General features: G+C 51.2%; 23 non-coding genes across 23 annotated transcripts; 5 read left to right on the top strand and 18 right to left on the bottom strand.

Annotated features, from left to right (window-relative positions):
- Positions 1–328: 328 nt before the first annotated feature.
- On the bottom strand, positions 329–401 carry Trnam-cau (transfer RNA methionine (anticodon CAU)). The gene has a single exon. It is a non-coding gene; the product is annotated as a tRNA-Met (tRNA).
- A 275-nt stretch (positions 402–676) lies between these two features.
- On the bottom strand, positions 677–747 carry Trnag-gcc (transfer RNA glycine (anticodon GCC)). The gene has a single exon. It is a non-coding gene; the product is annotated as a tRNA-Gly (tRNA).
- A 320-nt stretch (positions 748–1,067) lies between these two features.
- Trnag-ucc (transfer RNA glycine (anticodon UCC)) lies at positions 1,068–1,139 on the top strand. The gene has a single exon. It is a non-coding gene; the product is annotated as a tRNA-Gly (tRNA).
- Positions 1,140–1,882: 743 nt separating this feature from the next.
- On the bottom strand, positions 1,883–1,956 carry Trnai-aau (transfer RNA isoleucine (anticodon AAU)). The gene has a single exon. It is a non-coding gene; the product is annotated as a tRNA-Ile (tRNA).
- A 256-nt stretch (positions 1,957–2,212) lies between these two features.
- Positions 2,213–2,284, bottom strand: Trnae-cuc (transfer RNA glutamic acid (anticodon CUC)). The gene has a single exon. It is a non-coding gene; the product is annotated as a tRNA-Glu (tRNA).
- Positions 2,285–2,737: 453 nt separating this feature from the next.
- Positions 2,738–2,810, bottom strand: Trnam-cau (transfer RNA methionine (anticodon CAU)). The gene has a single exon. It is a non-coding gene; the product is annotated as a tRNA-Met (tRNA).
- A 275-nt stretch (positions 2,811–3,085) lies between these two features.
- Trnag-gcc (transfer RNA glycine (anticodon GCC)) lies at positions 3,086–3,156 on the bottom strand. The gene has a single exon. It is a non-coding gene; the product is annotated as a tRNA-Gly (tRNA).
- Positions 3,157–3,476: 320 nt separating this feature from the next.
- Trnag-ucc (transfer RNA glycine (anticodon UCC)) lies at positions 3,477–3,548 on the top strand. Its single transcript has one exon. It is a non-coding gene; the product is annotated as a tRNA-Gly (tRNA).
- A 744-nt stretch (positions 3,549–4,292) lies between these two features.
- Positions 4,293–4,366, bottom strand: Trnai-aau (transfer RNA isoleucine (anticodon AAU)). Its single transcript has one exon. It is a non-coding gene; the product is annotated as a tRNA-Ile (tRNA).
- A 256-nt stretch (positions 4,367–4,622) lies between these two features.
- Trnae-cuc (transfer RNA glutamic acid (anticodon CUC)) lies at positions 4,623–4,694 on the bottom strand. Its single transcript has one exon. It is a non-coding gene; the product is annotated as a tRNA-Glu (tRNA).
- A 455-nt stretch (positions 4,695–5,149) lies between these two features.
- On the bottom strand, positions 5,150–5,222 carry Trnam-cau (transfer RNA methionine (anticodon CAU)). The gene has a single exon. It is a non-coding gene; the product is annotated as a tRNA-Met (tRNA).
- Positions 5,223–5,498: 276 nt separating this feature from the next.
- Positions 5,499–5,569, bottom strand: Trnag-gcc (transfer RNA glycine (anticodon GCC)). The gene has a single exon. It is a non-coding gene; the product is annotated as a tRNA-Gly (tRNA).
- Positions 5,570–5,889: 320 nt separating this feature from the next.
- On the top strand, positions 5,890–5,961 carry Trnag-ucc (transfer RNA glycine (anticodon UCC)). Its single transcript has one exon. It is a non-coding gene; the product is annotated as a tRNA-Gly (tRNA).
- A 744-nt stretch (positions 5,962–6,705) lies between these two features.
- On the bottom strand, positions 6,706–6,779 carry Trnai-aau (transfer RNA isoleucine (anticodon AAU)). Its single transcript has one exon. It is a non-coding gene; the product is annotated as a tRNA-Ile (tRNA).
- A 256-nt stretch (positions 6,780–7,035) lies between these two features.
- On the bottom strand, positions 7,036–7,107 carry Trnae-cuc (transfer RNA glutamic acid (anticodon CUC)). Its single transcript has one exon. It is a non-coding gene; the product is annotated as a tRNA-Glu (tRNA).
- A 454-nt stretch (positions 7,108–7,561) lies between these two features.
- On the bottom strand, positions 7,562–7,634 carry Trnam-cau (transfer RNA methionine (anticodon CAU)). Its single transcript has one exon. It is a non-coding gene; the product is annotated as a tRNA-Met (tRNA).
- Positions 7,635–7,910: 276 nt separating this feature from the next.
- Trnag-gcc (transfer RNA glycine (anticodon GCC)) lies at positions 7,911–7,981 on the bottom strand. Its single transcript has one exon. It is a non-coding gene; the product is annotated as a tRNA-Gly (tRNA).
- A 320-nt stretch (positions 7,982–8,301) lies between these two features.
- On the top strand, positions 8,302–8,373 carry Trnag-ucc (transfer RNA glycine (anticodon UCC)). The gene has a single exon. It is a non-coding gene; the product is annotated as a tRNA-Gly (tRNA).
- A 744-nt stretch (positions 8,374–9,117) lies between these two features.
- On the bottom strand, positions 9,118–9,191 carry Trnai-aau (transfer RNA isoleucine (anticodon AAU)). Its single transcript has one exon. It is a non-coding gene; the product is annotated as a tRNA-Ile (tRNA).
- A 256-nt stretch (positions 9,192–9,447) lies between these two features.
- On the bottom strand, positions 9,448–9,519 carry Trnae-cuc (transfer RNA glutamic acid (anticodon CUC)). Its single transcript has one exon. It is a non-coding gene; the product is annotated as a tRNA-Glu (tRNA).
- A 454-nt stretch (positions 9,520–9,973) lies between these two features.
- On the bottom strand, positions 9,974–10,046 carry Trnam-cau (transfer RNA methionine (anticodon CAU)). The gene has a single exon. It is a non-coding gene; the product is annotated as a tRNA-Met (tRNA).
- A 276-nt stretch (positions 10,047–10,322) lies between these two features.
- Trnag-gcc (transfer RNA glycine (anticodon GCC)) lies at positions 10,323–10,393 on the bottom strand. Its single transcript has one exon. It is a non-coding gene; the product is annotated as a tRNA-Gly (tRNA).
- Positions 10,394–10,713: 320 nt separating this feature from the next.
- Trnag-ucc (transfer RNA glycine (anticodon UCC)) lies at positions 10,714–10,785 on the top strand. The gene has a single exon. It is a non-coding gene; the product is annotated as a tRNA-Gly (tRNA).
- Positions 10,786–11,307: the final 522 nt, after the last annotated feature.

Below are 11,307 nucleotides of genomic sequence, written 5' to 3'. Positions count from 1 at the left end.
TTATGCCTCGTTGTTACAGGGGTAGGAGGAAAAGCAAAGCTGTAAGTAGTAATATTTATTTACTTATTTCGCAAGTAAAGACCTGCTGCCTGTCATCATACAGCAGGTCATACATTGTGACTTTACACGTTATATCGTACGAAATTCAGTTTTATTACTAGTACTTTTTTCCTTGAAAATTTTACATAAGAACTGCAAGTAGTAATAACGGGAAGTAAACATTATCACGCTGAGTCGTTGAAGCCTTGTGGATAACAAAGTACAAAGTGTTTCGCTGCTTCGCAAACCCCAGAGCCGTCAATTTAGCTGTGGACGAAAGTAAATTAAATGCCCCGGTTGAGGATCGAACTCACGACCTTAAGATTATGAGACTTACGCGCTGCCTACTGCGCTACCGAGGCAAGTGATCTCGGTAAGTACCAAATACCAGTGGTAGAGAGTCTGCACTTCCTGCTCATTTTTTTTCTGTTGCTACACGTGCATTCCGGCGCGACAGGCAACTTGCGATGCTAGGCCGACGCCAGTATGTAGAATAGCACACAAGAGTCCAAACGAGCAGTCGTGTGCGCTGCATGTTAGGTTATTTCCCACGGAAATACCGCGGTGCATTCTCATGGCTCACGCAGTTCGAGTGCGAAAGACACGCAGCGCCACTATCGGAGAAAAAACAAAATGATGCATCGGCCGGGAATCGAACCCGGGCCGCCCGCGTGGCAGGCGAGCATTCTACCACTGAACCACCGATGCTCAGCTTCCTGGTGCTTTCCGCGGCAGACGCCTGAGGGGAAAGTGGGACTGCCGTCCAGCGCCGTCGCATCCTCTCGAGAGAATGCTACAGACGCTGAATCCTGCACTGCACTGCTTAAAAATGACGCCCGAACGCGATCGCCTAAGTACTCTTGCGGCGCACGCACGCGACGACTCTTGCCAAAGGACGCGAAATGTGCGTAGAGACGCTGTCTGGATGCGCTCGCCTACGCCGTAATGCGCCTACAGCTACGACCACCTTGAGCCGCCGCCGACAGGCGGGAAGCAGACACAGCGCGGCGTGCGCGGACGGAAACCGTGCGGTGGTGGTGTAATGGTCAGCATAGTTGCCTTCCAAGCAGTTGATCCGGGTTCGATTCCCGGCCACCGCAGCCGGCTTTTAACTTTTGCGTATGAGTACTTTTGCCACGCGTCCTTCAATTAATGTTTCTTTCCCCATCTTACTCGCTGCAGGCCACCCTATAGCGTGTGCGTCGATTCTCCTTGAGTCTCGACTTGTCTCGACTTTGCTCAGCTGACGCGAGAGCTGACGCTCTCCAATCGGCCTATATAAAAAGAACAAGCGCGCAAAAACGACTGAGAGAGGTATGGCGAGGCGGGCACCACATTACTTATGCCTCAAGTAAATACCTGCTGCCTGTTATCATGTATTGTCTGATTTTACATGTTCTGTCAGACAAATTCAGTTTTATTACTAGTACATTTCATTTTTTTTTCTTTGTTGAAAATTTTTCAACACGCTCCTTCATTTCACTGTGGCCGCACGGCGCGACTTGGCATACTGAGAGGCAAAATGTGGCGCCAGTGCCTTGACCGAATAGCGCTGCAGCTCCGAAACCGAAGAGGAAAGAGAAATACGAATTGAAACTATCGGCAGTGCCGTGTGTTCGCAGGCGGTCACCCGCCCAAGCACTGACAACGTCCAGCTTCGCGCAGTAGCGGTGATCGGACGAGAAACTGTGCGTTCACCGTGCTGTGACCAGTGAAGTGTTTTAGCGCGTCCCGACAAGTCGCGTTCTGGTCCCCTATCAGTTCCCACACAATGTGACGATTTCTTTGTCACCATACTTCCCCGCCGAAATCGGCGTTGCCTTTTGAAAGAGTGAAATCGTAGTGGGCCGTGGGGGGATCGAACCCACGACCTTCGCGTTATTAGCACGACGCTCTAACCAACTGAGCTAACGGACCTCGGTGCAGACAGCCTTCCATCGCTTCGCGGGAATTGCTCTGCGTATTGCCATGTAACATTTCTATGGTAGCAGTCCAACAGTGGAGCAGCGTCTCTTCTCCTATATTCCGCTGCTCGTAGTAAATTTCATTGCGTGACCGTTTCTCTCGACTGTTTTCAGCTGACGTTTATGAACCAGTAGCTATAATGCGAGGAGGGCGTGAAACAGCCTTTCGCAGGGTCAAAACTTGTCGTGATTTTTTCCGAAAAATTCCGTTCCGGTACCGGGAATCGAACCCGGGCCTCCTGGGTGAGAGCCAGGTATCCTAGCCACTAGACCACACCGGACATGCACATTTCTCTCCGGCTTTACACCCGGTCCACTCGCTTTCCGTGTCGCACTTTCCCTGTTTGCGAGCACCTTTTCGCGCGCCCATGGCGAGGCGCGCATGTCAAAAGTCACAATCCATTGCTTTATGCCTCGTTGTTACAGGGGTAGGAGGAAAAGCAAAGCTGTAAGTAGTAATATTTATTTACTTATTTCGCAAGTAAAGACCTGCTGCCTGTCATCATACAGCAGGTCATACATTGTGACTTTACACGTTATATCGTACGAAATTCAGTTTTATTACTAGTACTTTTTTCCTTGAAAATTTTACATAAGAACTGCAAGTAGTAATAACGGAAGTAAACATTATCACGCTGAGTCGTTGAAGCCTTGTGGATAACAAAGTACAAAGTGTTTCGCTGCTTCGCAAACCCCAGAGCCGTCAATTTAGCTGTGGACGAAAGTAAATTAAATGCCCCGGTTGAGGATCGAACTCACGACCTTAAGATTATGAGACTTACGCGCTGCCTACTGCGCTACCGAGGCAAGTGATCTCGGTAAGTACCAAATACCAGTGGTAGAGAGTCTGCACTTCTGGCTCATTTTTTTCTGTTGCTACACGTGCATTCCCGGCGCGACAGGCAACTTGCGATGCTAGGCCGACGCCAGTATGTAGAATAGCACACAAGAGTCCAAACGAGCAGTCGTGTGCGCTGCATGTTAGGTTATTTCCCACGGAAATACCGCGGTGCATTCTCATGGCTCACGCAGTTCGAGTGCGAAAGACACGCAGCGCCACTATCGGAGAAAAAACAAAATGATGCATCGGCCGGGAATCGAACCCGGGCCGCCCGCGTGGCAGGCGAGCATTCTACCACTGAACCACCGATGCTCAGCTTCCTGGTGCTTTCCGCGGCAGACGCCTGAGGGGAAAGTGGGACTGCCGTCCAGCGCCGTCGCATCCTCTCGAGAGAATGCTACAGACGCTGAATCCTGCACTGCACTGCTTAAAAATGACGCCCGAACGCGATCGCCTAAGTACTCTTGCGGCGCACGCACGCGACGACTCTTGCCAAAGGACGCGAAATGTGCGTAGAGACGCTGTCTGGATGCGCTCGCCTACGCCGTAATGCGCCTACAGCTACGACCACCTTGAGCCGCCGCCGACAGGCGGGAAGCAGACACAGCGCGGCGTGCGCGGACGGAAACCGTGCGGTGGTGGTGTAATGGTCAGCATAGTTGCCTTCCAAGCAGTTGATCCGGGTTCGATTCCCGGCCACCGCAGCCGGCTTTTAACTTTTGCGTATGAGTACTTTTGCCACGCGTCCTTCAATTAATGTTTCTTTCCCCATCTTACTCGCTGCAGGCCACCCTATAGCGTGTGCGTCGATTCTCCTTGAGTCTCGACTTGTCTCGACTTTGCTCAGCTGACGCGAGAGCTGACGCTCTCCAATCGGCCTATATAAAAAGAACAAGCGCGCAAAACGACTGAGAGAGGTATGGCGAGGCGGGCACCACATTACTTATGCCTCAAGTAAATACCTGCTGCCTGTTATCATGTATTGTCTGATTTTACATGTTCTGTCAGACAAATTCAGTTTTATTACTAGTACATTTCATTTTTTTTTCTTTGTTGAAAATTTTTCAACACGCTCCTTCATTTCACTGTGGCCGCACGGCGCGACTTGGCATACTGAGAGGCAAAATGTGGCGCCAGTGCCCTTGACCGAATAGCGCTGCAGCTCCGAAACCGAAGAGGAAAGAGAAATACGAATTGAAACTATCGGCAGTGCCGTGTGTTCGCAGGCGGTCACCCGCCCAAGCACTGACAACGTCCAGCTTCGCGCAGTAGCGGTGATCGGACGAGAAACTGTGCGTTCACCGTGCTGTGACCAGTGAAGTGTTTTAGCGCGTCCCGACAAGTCGCGTTCTGGTCCCCTATCAGTTCCCACACAATGTGACGATTTCTTTGTCACCATACTTCCCCGCCGAAATCGGCGTTGCCTTTTTGAAAGAGTGAAATCGTAGTGGGCCGTGGGGGGATCGAACCCACGACCTTCGCGTTATTAGCACGACGCTCTAACCAACTGAGCTAACGGACCTCGGTGCAGACAGCCTTCCATCGCTTCGCGGGAATTGCTCTGCGTATTGCCATGTAACATTTCTATGGTAGCAGTCCAACAGTGGAGCAGCGTCTCTTCTCCCTATATTCCGCTGCTCGTAGTAATTTCATTGCGTGACCGTTTCTCTCGACTGTTTTCAGCTGACGTTTATGAACCAGTAGCTATAATGCGAGGAGGGCGTGAAACAGCCTTTCGCAGGGTCAAAACTTGTCGTGATTTTTTCCGAAAAATTCCGTTCCGGTACCGGGAATCGAACCCGGGCCTCCTGGGTGAGAGCCAGGTATCCTAGCCACTAGACCACACCGGACATGCACATTTCTCTCCGGCTTTACACCCGGTCCACTCGCTTTCCGTGTCGCACTTTCCCTGTTTGCGAGCACCTTTTCGCGCGCCCATGGCGAGGCGCGCATGTCAAAAGTCACAATCCATTGCTTTATGCCTCGTTGTTACAGGGGTAGGAGGAAAAGCAAAGCTGTAAGTAGTAATATTTATTTACTTATTTCGCAAAGTAAAGACCTGCTGCCTGTCATCATACAGCAGGTCATACATTGTGACTTTACACGTTATATCGTACGAAATTCAGTTTTATTACTAGTACTTTTTTCCTTGAAAATTTTACATAAGAACTGCAAGTAGTAATAACGGGAAGTAAACATTATCACGCTGAGTCGTTGAAGCCTTGTGGATAACAAAGTACAAAGTGTTTCGCTGCTTCGCAAACCCCAGAGCCGTCAATTTAGCTGTGGACGAAAGTAAATTAAATGCCCCGGTTGAGGATCGAACTCACGACCTTAAGATTATGAGACTTACGCGCTGCCTACTGCGCTACCGAGGCAAGTGATCTCGGTAAGTACCAAATACCAGTGGTAGAGAGTCTGCACTTCCTGGCTCATTTTTTTCTGTTGCTACACGTGCATTCCCGGCGCGACAGGCAACTTGCGATGCTAGGCCGACGCCAGTATGTAGAATAGCACACAAGAGTCCAAACGAGCAGTCGTGTGCGCTGCATGTTAGGTTATTTCCCACGGAAATACCGCGGTGCATTCTCATGGCTCACGCAGTTCGAGTGCGAAAGACACGCAGCGCCACTATCGGAGAAAAAACAAAATGATGCATCGGCCGGGAATCGAACCCGGGCCGCCCGCGTGGCAGGCGAGCATTCTACCACTGAACCACCGATGCTCAGCTTCCTGGTGCTTTCCGCGGCAGACGCCTGAGGGGAAAGTGGGACTGCCGTCCAGCGCCGTCGCATCCTCTCGAGAGAATGCTACAGACGCTGAATCCTGCACTGCACTGCTTAAAAATGACGCCCGAACGCGATCGCCTAAGTACTCTTGCGGCGCACGCACGCGACGACTCTTGCCAAAGGACGCGAAATGTGCGTAGAGACGCTGTCTGGATGCGCTCGCCTACGCCGTAATGCGCCTACAGCTACGACCACCTTGAGCCGCCGCCGACAGGCGGGAAGCAGACACAGCGCGGCGTGCGCGGACGGAAACCGTGCGGTGGTGGTGTAATGGTCAGCATAGTTGCCTTCCAAGCAGTTGATCCGGGTTCGATTCCCGGCCACCGCAGCCGGCTTTTAACTTTTGCGTATGAGTACTTTTGCCACGCGTCCTTCAATTAATGTTTCTTTCCCCATCTTACTCGCTGCAGGCCACCCTATAGCGTGTGCGTCGATTCTCCTTGAGTCTCGACTTGTCTCGACTTTGCTCAGCTGACGCGAGAGCTGACGCTCTCCAATCGGCCTATATAAAAAGAACAAGCGCGCAAAACGACTGAGAGAGGTATGGCGAGGCGGGCACCACATTACTTATGCCTCAAGTAAATACCTGCTGCCTGTTATCATGTATTGTCTGATTTTACATGTTCTGTCAGACAAATTCAGTTTTATTACTAGTACATTTCATTTTTTTTTCTTTGTTGAAAATTTTTCAACACGCTCCTTCATTTCACTGTGGCCGCACGGCGCGACTTGGCATACTGAGAGGCAAAATGTGGCGCCAGTGCCCTTGACCGAATAGCGCTGCAGCTCCGAAACCGAAGAGGAAAGAGAAATACGAATTGAAACTATCGGCAGTGCCGTGTGTTCGCAGGCGGTCACCCGCCCAAGCACTGACAACGTCCAGCTTCGCGCAGTAGCGGTGATCGGACGAGAAACTGTGCGTTCACCGTGCTGTGACCAGTGAAGTGTTTTAGCGCGTCCCGACAAGTCGCGTTCTGGTCCCCTATCAGTTCCCACACAATGTGACGATTTCTTTGTCACCATACTTCCCCGCCGAAATCGGCGTTGCCTTTTTGAAAGAGTGAAATCGTAGTGGGCCGTGGGGGGATCGAACCCACGACCTTCGCGTTATTAGCACGACGCTCTAACCAACTGAGCTAACGGACCTCGGTGCAGACAGCCTTCCATCGCTTCGCGGGAATTGCTCTGCGTATTGCCATGTAACATTTCTATGGTAGCAGTCCAACAGTGGAGCAGCGTCTCTTCTCCCTATATTCCGCTGCTCGTAGTAATTTCATTGCGTGACCGTTTCTCTCGACTGTTTTCAGCTGACGTTTATGAACCAGTAGCTATAATGCGAGGAGGGCGTGAAACAGCCTTTCGCAGGGTCAAAACTTGTCGTGATTTTTTCCGAAAAATTCCGTTCCGGTACCGGGAATCGAACCCGGGCCTCCTGGGTGAGAGCCAGGTATCCTAGCCACTAGACCACACCGGACATGCACATTTCTCTCCGGCTTTACACCCGGTCCACTCGCTTTCCGTGTCGCACTTTCCCTGTTTGCGAGCACCTTTTCGCGCGCCCATGGCGAGGCGCGCATGTCAAAAGTCACAATCCATTGCTTTATGCCTCGTTGTTACAGGGGTAGGAGGAAAAGCAAAGCTGTAAGTAGTAATATTTATTTACTTATTTCGCAAGTAAAGACCTGCTGCCTGTCATCATACAGCAGGTCATACATTGTGACTTTACACGTTATATCGTACGAAATTCAGTTTTATTACTAGTACTTTTTTCCTTGAAAATTTTACATAAGAACTGCAAGTAGTAATAACGGGAAGTAAACATTATCACGCTGAGTCGTTGAAGCCTTGTGGATAACAAAGTACAAAGTGTTTCGCTGCTTCGCAAACCCCAGAGCCGTCAATTTAGCTGTGGACGAAAGTAAATTAAATGCCCCGGTTGAGGATCGAACTCACGACCTTAAGATTATGAGACTTACGCGCTGCCTACTGCGCTACCGAGGCAAGTGATCTCGGTAAGTACCAAATACCAGTGGTAGAGAGTCTGCACTTCCTGGCTCATTTTTTTCTGTTGTTACACGTGCATTCCCGGCGCGACAGGCAACTTGCGATGCTAGGCCGACGCCAGTATGTAGAATAGCACTCAAGAGTCCAAACGAGCAGTCGTGTGCGCTGCATGTTAGGTTATTTCCCACGGAAATACCGCGGTGCATTCTCATGGCTCACGCAGTTCGAGTGCGAAAGACACGCAGCGCCACTATCGGAGAAAAAACAAAATGATGCATCGGCCGGGAATCGAACCCGGGCCGCCCGCGTGGCAGGCGAGCATTCTACCACTGAACCACCGATGCTCAGCTTCCTGGTGCTTTCCGCGGCAGACGCCTGAGGGGAAAGTGGGACTGCCGTCCAGCGCCGTCGCATCCTCTCGAGAGAATGCTACAGACGCTGAATCCTGCACTGCACTGCTTAAAAATGACGCCCGAACGCGATCGCCTAAGTACTCTTGCGGCGCACGCACGCGACGACTCTTGCCAAAGGACGCGAAATGTGCGTAGAGACGCTGTCTGGATGCGCTCGCCTACGCCGTAATGCGCCTACAGCTACGACCACCTTGAGCCGCCGCCGACAGGCGGGAAGCAGACACAGCGCGGCGTGCGCGGACGGAAACCGTGCGGTGGTGGTGTAATGGTCAGCATAGTTGCCTTCCAAGCAGTTGATCCGGGTTCGATTCCCGGCCACCGCAGCCGGCTTTTAACTTTTGCGTATGAGTACTTTTGCCACGCGTCCTTCAATTAATGTTTCTTTCCCCATCTTACTCGCTGCAGGCCACCCTATAGCGTGTGCGTCGATTCTCCTTGAGTCTCGACTTGTCTCGACTTTGCTCAGCTGACGCGAGAGCTGACGCTCTCCAATCGGCCTATATAAAAAGAACAAGCGCGCAAAACGACTGAGAGAGGTATGGCGAGGCGGGCACCACATTACTTATGCCTCAAGTAAATACCTGCTGCCTGTTATCATGTATTGTCTGATTTTACATGTTCTGTCAGACAAATTCAGTTTTATTACTAGTACATTTCATTTTTTTTTCTTTGTTGAAAATTTTTCAACACGCTCCTTCATTTCACTGTGGCCGCACGGCGCGACTTGGCATACTGAGAGGCAAAATGTGGCGCCAGTGCCCTTGACCGAATAGCGCTGCAGCTCCGAAACCGAAGAGGAAAGAGAAATACGAATTGAAACTATCGGCAGTGCCGTGTGTTCGCAGGCGGTCACCCGCCCAAGCACTGACAACGTCCAGCTTCGCGCAGTAGCGGTGATCGGACGAGAAACTGTGCGTTCACCGTGCTGTGACCAGTGAAGTGTTTTAGCGCGTCCCGACAAGTCGCGTTCTGGTCCCCTATCAGTTCCCACACAATGTGACGATTTCTTTGTCACCATACTTCCCCGCCGAAATCGGCGTTGCCTTTTTGAAAGAGTGAAATCGTAGTGGGCCGTGGGGGGATCGAACCCACGACCTTCGCGTTATTAGCACGACGCTCTAACCAACTGAGCTAACGGACCTCGGTGCAGACAGCCTTCCATCGCTTCGCGGGAATTGCTCTGCGTATTGCCATGTAACATTTCTATGGTAGCAGTCCAACAGTGGAGCAGCGTCTCTTCTCCCTATATTCCGCTGCTCGTAGTAATTTCATTGCGTGACCGTTTCTCTCGACTGTTTTCAGCTGACGTTTATGAACCAGTAGCTATAATGCGAGGAGGGCGTGAAACAGCCTTTCGCAGGGTCAAAACTTGTCGTGATTTTTTCCGAAAAATTCCGTTCCGGTACCGGGAATCGAACCCGGGCCTCCTGGGTGAGAGCCAGGTATCCTAGCCACTAGACCACACCGGACATGCACATTTCTCTCCGGCTTTACACCCGGTCCACTCGCTTTCCGTGTCGCACTTTCCCTGTTTGCGAGCACCTTTTCGCGCGCCCATGGCGAGGCGCGCATGTCAAAAGTCACAATCCATTGCTTTATGCCTCGTTGTTACAGGGGTAGGAGGAAAAGCAAAGCTGTAAGTAGTAATATTTATTTACTTATTTCGCAAGTAAAGACCTGCTGCCTGTCATCATACAGCAGGTCATACATTGTGACTTTACACGTTATATCGTACGAAATTCAGTTTTATTACTAGTACTTTTTTCCTTGAAAATTTTACATAAGAACTGCAAGTAGTAATAACGGGAAGTAAACATTATCACGCTGAGTCGTTGAAGCCTTGTGGATAACAAAGTACAAAGTGTTTCGCTGCTTCGCAAACCCCAGAGCCGTCAATTTAGCTGTGGACGAAAGTAAATTAAATGCCCCGGTTGAGGATCGAACTCACGACCTTAAGATTATGAGACTTACGCGCTGCCTACTGCGCTACCGAGGCAAGTGATCTCGGTAAGTACCAAATACCAGTGGTAGAGAGTCTGCACTTCCTGGCTCATTTTTTTCTGTTGCTACACGTGCATTCCCGGCGCGACAGGCAACTTGCGATGCTAGGCCGACGCCAGTATGTAGAATAGCACACAAGAGTCCAAACGAGCAGTCGTGTGCGCTGCATGTTAGGTTATTTCCCACGGAAATACCGCGGTGCATTCTCATGGCTCACGCAGTTCGAGTGCGAAAGACACGCAGCGCCACTATCGGAGAAAAAACAAAATGATGCATCGGCCGGGAATCGAACCCGGGCCGCCCGCGTGGCAGGCGAGCATTCTACCACTGAACCACCGATGCTCAGCTTCCTGGTGCTTTCCGCGGCAGACGCCTGAGGGGAAAGTGGGACTGCCGTCCAGCGCCGTCGCATCCTCTCGAGAGAATGCTACAGACGCTGAATCCTGCACTGCACTGCTTAAAAATGACGCCCGAACGCGATCGCCTAAGTACTCTTGCGGCGCACGCACGCGACGACTCTTGCCAAAGGACGCGAAATGTGCGTAGAGACGCTGTCTGGATGCGCTCGCCTACGCCGTAATGCGCCTACAGCTACGACCACCTTGAGCCGCCGCCGACAGGCGGGAAGCAGACACAGCGCGGCGTGCGCGGACGGAAACCGTGCGGTGGTGGTGTAATGGTCAGCATAGTTGCCTTCCAAGCAGTTGATCCGGGTTCGATTCCCGGCCACCGCAGCCGGCTTTTAACTTTTGCGTATGAGTACTTTTGCCACGCGTCCTTCAATTAATGTTTCTTTCCCCATCTTACTCGCTGCAGGCCACCCTATAGCGTGTGCGTCGATTCTCCTTGAGTCTCGACTTGTCTCGACTTTGCTCAGCTGACGCGAGAGCTGACGCTCTCCAATCGGCCTATATAAAAAGAACAAGCGCGCAAAACGACTGAGAGAGGTATGGCGAGGCGGGCACCACATTACTTATGCCTCAAGTAAATACCTGCTGCCTGTTATCATGTATTGTCTGATTTTACATGTTCTGTCAGACAAATTCAGTTTTATTACTAGTACATTTCATTTTTTTTTCTTTGTTGAAAATTTTTCAACACGCTCCTTCATTTCACTGTGGCCGCACGGCGCGACTTGGCATACTGAGAGGCAAAATGTGGCGCCAGTGCCCTTGACCGAATAGCGCTGCAGCTCCGAAACCGAAGAGGAAAGAGAAATACGAATTGAAACTATCGGCAGTGCCGTGTGTTCGCAG

The sequence above is a fragment of the Schistocerca cancellata genome, unplaced genomic scaffold, assembly GCF_023864275.1.
Source record: "Schistocerca cancellata isolate TAMUIC-IGC-003103 unplaced genomic scaffold, iqSchCanc2.1 HiC_scaffold_661, whole genome shotgun sequence".
NCBI classification, from domain to species: Eukaryota; Metazoa; Arthropoda; class Insecta; order Orthoptera; family Acrididae; genus Schistocerca; species Schistocerca cancellata.
Note: the sequence above shows the minus strand (reverse complement) of the source record. Positions and strands in the feature narration are given on the sequence as shown.